Below are 6147 nucleotides of genomic sequence, written 5' to 3'. Positions count from 1 at the left end.
AAAAAAAGTTAAGAGAGAAGAGACAAAGAGGTGGAAGAAAAAAACAAAAGAAAAAATGAAAGAAAAAGAAAATAAAAAGATGGGACAAAACAAACAGAACAAGAAGAGAAGTGGAAGGGAGGAGAGGGGAAGGGAATAAAGGGCAAGAATACAAGAAAGGAGAGAAGAGAAAAAGAGAAGAGAGAGGAGAAAAGAAAAGGAAGGGAGGGAGGGGAGGGGAAGAGAAGAGAACAGAAAAGGAGAGAGGGGAGAGGAAGACAAAGAAAGGGAGAGGGAGAAAGGGAGAGGAAGAAAAAGGGGAAGAGGAGAGGAGGAAAGAGGAGGGAATGGGGAGGGGAGAAGAGGAGAAAAGAAGGTAGAGGAAGGGAAAGGAGGGGAGTGGGGAGTAGAGGAGACAAGGGGATAAGAACTGCCAATGGGTGAGAACTTAGGTTGAGTCTGGCTATGGGGGCCCTGAGCCTGAGCCCAGCCCAAATGAAGGACGATTTCCTGAATTGTATTTCATTGCAGGGTCTTTCTGGGTTAATGAGCTGACATCATGATTAAAGCTGACCATTTGTAATGTGTCTCGACCCTGCTGCAGAGCCTTGAAAAGGTTAATGTGGTAAAACAGGACAGCACCTGCCCCTCACTGGCCAAAGTCTGGCCTGCACAGACCCCCAAATCCTCATCCCTTTCCCTCCTGCTTCCCTTCCCCAACTCCTAATCAATTAGTCCATTAATGAGTCTATCAAGGAGTTAAGTAGTTAAAGATTATGCCTCTGGTCCAGGCAGCCATCGTCATTTCACTCTGGTAATTATATTATAAGTACTTTATTCAATATCCCAGGCATAACATGGTGGATGGAGTTAATGAAAATGTCATTTTAAAACGTCTTGACATTTGTCTGTATTGATTTGTATTTTTCTCCCCACCCTTGATTTGATTTGGGGGAGTAAGGAGAGTTGTTGGGGAGGTGGTGGAGGGGGCAGAGAATCACATTTTTATACATAAAAAAAGAAACGACAGGCGCTAGTTGGTTTCTAGTTGGTTGACTAAGTGATCAGATTCTTACAGATCTCTCTTCTTGCTCATGGAAGGAATGCACATGGTATTCTGATGTCTTCTCTCACTGTGATATTAAAAAAGTAACTCCCCTCTATGGGCCTCAGTTTCCCCTCTGTAAAATGAGGGTATTGGACTGAATAATCTCTATTATAAGACTATGGTTCCATAGGTTGAATTGGGCAGCTGGTGTTGCTAGGCACAGAAGGAGGATGGGCCTGAAGAAAAAGGTTACTGGGATCCTGGGACACATCCAGAATCCTCAGGTTGTGAGGCAGATTAGCTGCAGTGTTTGCTTTCTGGATACTCCACTTCTCTATTTTCCAGAAATTCTTACAAAATGGCAATACCCTATCAGACCTATTGGTGGCCACTGGATTGATGCAAACTTGGCTTGGAACTGAGCTTTAGGTATTAGAGAGGTGAAGTAAATTCACAATAGGACACAGCTGCCTTAGGGAGTGTCTTGTCAAGCCCCCTCATTTTATACAGGGAAAAACTGAGGCCAAGAGAGGTGAAGCCAGAGCCAGGACAAGTCATGTGTGTTTCATTGGAAAAATTTGAAGCTTATAATCCCTTGTGTATTGAGTCTTTGCTGTTACACATTTAATTTATATACATTCATAGGATTTAGAGATGGAAAGGACTTTAGAGGTCATCTAGTTCTCAGCTTCTTAAACTGTGCATTGTGACCCCATATGGGGTTGCGTAACTGAATGTGAGGGTCCTGAAAACTTTGGCAGCAGTAAAAGGTTATGTACACCTATTTTACATACCTATATACCCAAGGTCAAGTAAAAATTGCTTGGGCAAAAAGGAGTCATGAGTGGAAAAGGTTTAAGAAGCCCTGATCTAGTTCTACCCCCTTATTTTACCAAGAAGGAAACTGACATTCAGAAAGAGGAAACGGGCCCAGAGATTCACAGGTAGTAAACAGAAAAACAAATATCAACCCAAAGTTTATTTCTCCATATCCAGTGCACATTCCTAACACATCATACTAACTGTGCCTAGTGCCAATGAGAGTGGAATTTTCTGACATTAAATATAAGAACACTTTCTTAAAAAATAATACAAAACAAAAAAGCACCTGATCTTTTAGCCCACTGCAATAGGCTTTAAACAAATAACTACAATGTTTATTCTAATGAATGAAGTGACTTGCCCAAAGTGACCCAGCTACTTAAGTTCAGAGCTGGAACTAGAGCACAGTTCTGATGTCCAGCTTACATATTCTCTCTCTCTCTCTCTCTCTCTCTCTGACCTTCCCTTCCTCTCTCCCCCTCTCCCTCTTTCCCCCTTCTTTTTCCCTTCCCTTCCCCCATCTTGGCCTATCTTTTTTTTTTTCTCTTCCTATGAAAGACTCCTAGTGACCTCGCCCAAGTGAATCATGCTACCTCTTTTATGGATCTGTCTAGTTTGCTTTTAAGTAAGTTGGGGAAGTGGACTTTTTTTTTTTAAAGAGAAGGCAAGAAAGACACATTGTGGCCCAAGACCCATGGGAAATTCCCAGAAGTGTCCATTAAATATGCTTGACCCTAGAAATACATCAGCTTCTGGCATTTCCATGATCATAATGGAAGGAAGGATCTAGGAGATATATGAGACATTATTATGATAATGATGGAGTCTGAAAGACCTGGGTTTGAATCTTGACTTTGATACAATTCAGGGCACCAATATAGTCAATCAACAAGCATCTATTAAAGACCTACTTTGGGCTAGGCACAGTTTTAAGCACTGAGGGTACAAAGCAAGGCAAAAACAGTCTTTGCCCTCAAGGAGTTCACTTTCTAGCAGGGGTAGACAACATACAATTAGTTATATACATTTGTTGTTGTTGTTGAGTAGTGTATGACTCTTCATGACCCCATTTAGGGTTTTCTTGGCAAAGATATTGAAGTGTTTTGCCATTTCCTTCTGAGGCAAACAGGGCAAAATTACTTGCCCAAGATCACATAGCTAGTAAATGTTTGAGGCTATATTTGAACTCAGATCTCCCTGACTAGGGCCAGTTCTGTATTCATTGGGCCATCTAACTGCCCTTGCTATATACATACAAGATTAATGTCATATCATATCATATCCAATATATATGCGTATATATGATTATTAAATTGGACATAATCTCAGAAGATGGGAACTAGCATTCAAAGGGATGGGATAAAGACTTCTTGCAGAAGGTAGGATATAGTTGAGAATTAGAGGAAGCCAGGAAGGAGAAGAGGAAGGAGAGAATTCCAGGCATGAGGGACAGCTAAGTGAACAAGAAGAGTCATCCCCTGTGACTCATGCTCACTCATCCCACATATCCCATTCAATTGCCAGATCTTCTCACCTCCACCTTCACAGCATTTCTCTAATACCTTTTTTTTTCTTTCTCTCCTCCTATAACCACAACTTTGGTTCAGGCCTTCATCACTTCTGCAGCTCTTTATTTCAATAGGCTTTTTTTTCCTTTGGTGAGGCAATTGGGGTTAAGTGACTTGCCCAGGGTCACACAGCTAGTAAGTGTTAAGTGTCTGAGGCCGGATTTGAACTCAGGTCCTCCTGACTCCAGGGCCAGTGCTCTAACCACTGCACCACCTAGCTGCCCCTCAATAGCCTTTTAATCATCTCCCTTTTTCCTCTCCTCACTCTGCTCCATCCTCTGTTCAGCCACCAAGGTGATTTTTTCCTAAAGTATAGGTCTAATGATGTCCCCACGCTCACCCCTAAAAGAAAAACTTCACTGAACTCTAATGGTTCCCCATTACCCTCCAAATCAAATATAATCTTTGTCTTTGTTTGGCATTTAGAGTTCCTCAGAACTTGCCTCATGACTGTAGCCTTTCCAGTCTTCTTAGCTTCTATTCTTCTTCATATACTCTACATTTGATCAACACTGGCCTATTTGAAATTCCTCAAGATACTCTATCTTCTGCCCTCTGGTACTTTATCCCTTTACCTTCTCTTAGTTTCCCTGGTTTGCTTCAGATCTCAGCTGAAATCCTCTGTTCTAACAGGCCTTTCCTAGTCTCCTCTCCCAGTTCCTCAATGCCATTTTTTCTCATATCATTACCACAGTATTATGTCTCTTGTATCTATCTCATTATTTACATGTTGTCTTTCTATTACAATGTAAACTCTTTGAGGGCAGGGACTTTTTTTTTTTTTGCCTTTTTGTGGTATCCTTTTTGTTTAGCACTGTGCCTGGGGTATAGCGAGCAACTGATAAATGCTTGTTGACAACCTCCCTGCCTTTTTTAACTCTGCAAAATGAAGGGTTGGATTCTATGATCACTAAGGTCTCTTGCAACTCTCAATCTATTATATCATGACCTGGGTTCAAGTCCTGCCTCTGATACCCTGGGCAAGTTCCTTAACCTTTTAGTGTCCCAGGCAACTTTCTAAGACTTTAAATTGCATCTTAGGTACAGAACTGCATTGGTAGAGGGAGTTTCCTCACCAGGAATTTACTATATCCATGAAATCACTAGTACATGTCAAAAAATGGTCATAACACATTCTATGGAGTTTTACAGATTTTTAAAGCTAAACTTTGTGAGGCAAGTTGTAAAATACTGTTATTCTACCTCAATATTGTGAGGATAGTGTTTTAAGGAAGTTAAAATGATGTATAAATGTGATGGTGGTTTTCAATTTATTGATGTGGAAATTGAAGCTCAACTAGGTTAAGGAGCTTCCCTCTACTGTTTCCTAGCTAGCATGTCACAGAGTTGATACTTATATTTAGGTCACAAAGACTTGCTCCAAAGTGCACTCCAGAGGCTAGGTCTCCCAGCATTCATGGCAGCATATCCCATGCCCCCAGCACAACCTCTGTTTTGCTTTTTGACACACCTCTCAGGAACCAAACAGCAAGTCCCTTTTACTAGTGCTCCTTGAAGAAGGAATTGTCTCCTCCAAATTCATGATGAAGGACTGATATTTGAGAAGTAAGGATGGGAAAGGGGGTAACTTTAAGGGGGCTCAATGAAGAGGATTTTTACATATTTTACACATTTACATATTTATTCCCTGGTTCCCTCTCCCCCTCCCCCATACACACATCCACAGCTACTGCTTTCAGAATATCCAGACATCACTCTGGGGAGAGGGATTAGAATGCAGGACTGTGAGCTCCCATGCTTTCCCCATCTCCTCTGGAGGATTACTTTCTTCTCTGCAGAGTCCTGGCCTGTGATTTTTGGCACCAGAGAAGACAATTCCCTTTTGCTTTCTTATCCTCTCTGTAATCTGGGTGACTTCTCTGGTCAAGGTGGAATAGGTATATTTACCCAAAGATTGGAAATCAATAACTAGGAGCAGAGAGGAGAATGTATAGATAAGGGAAATCTGGAGGGAACCCCCTCCATCTCCCTTTCCAGCCAAAGCCAGATTTTCTAGTCCAACTTTCCTAGACCTCTCTTGTTCTCTCCCACTTTAAATCAAGCAAAGAGAAGAGTTTGTTTGCTGGCAGACTTTACAGGCTCCTGCACTTTGGTGGTTCTGAAAAGGGCATGTCATTGTGAAGGCTGGAGATACCATAGGCATTTAATGAAATCAAAGACGTTTAATTAAGAGCTAGCAGAGCCTGGGGCATCCTCTGGCAGAAGTGATGTCTTGGGTGGGTGGGTGGGGGCATCCCAATCAATTCTAACCTAGACAGAGCAAAGGAGCAAAATCTGTTGAGGGTTATCCCAAATACAGCAAATTATTTTTAAACACAGTACCATGCATTTAGAAGGTGCTTAACCAATTATTAGTGAATCGAATTAAATGAATTTCCATTTTCCTTCTGGTTTGAAAGCAAACCTCACCCTAAAAGAGCCTGTTTGCAAGTTGTAAAAAGTTAGGATGGGGGGGGGAGAGGGGGACTTAAAAAAAGGTATTTTTCCCCCACTTTAGATTCACAAATGAACAGAGCTGGAAGGAACCTATAAGATCATTTAGTTCAGGGTTCATGAACCCTTTTGGTAAGTAAGTTCGTTGAAAACTATGGACTCCTTTTTAGAATTTTAAATGCAAAAAATAAAATGCATAGGATTAGAAAGGGAATCAACCATGTGGAAATATAATTATCAAAATAGCAATAAAACAAGTTCACGGACTCTGATTAA

This window comes from Dromiciops gliroides, chromosome 2 (assembly GCF_019393635.1).
Source record: "Dromiciops gliroides isolate mDroGli1 chromosome 2, mDroGli1.pri, whole genome shotgun sequence".
Lineage (NCBI taxonomy): Eukaryota > Metazoa > Chordata > Mammalia > Microbiotheria > Microbiotheriidae > Dromiciops > Dromiciops gliroides.
The sequence above is the reverse complement of the archived record's forward strand: the minus strand, read 5'-3'. Positions refer to the sequence as shown.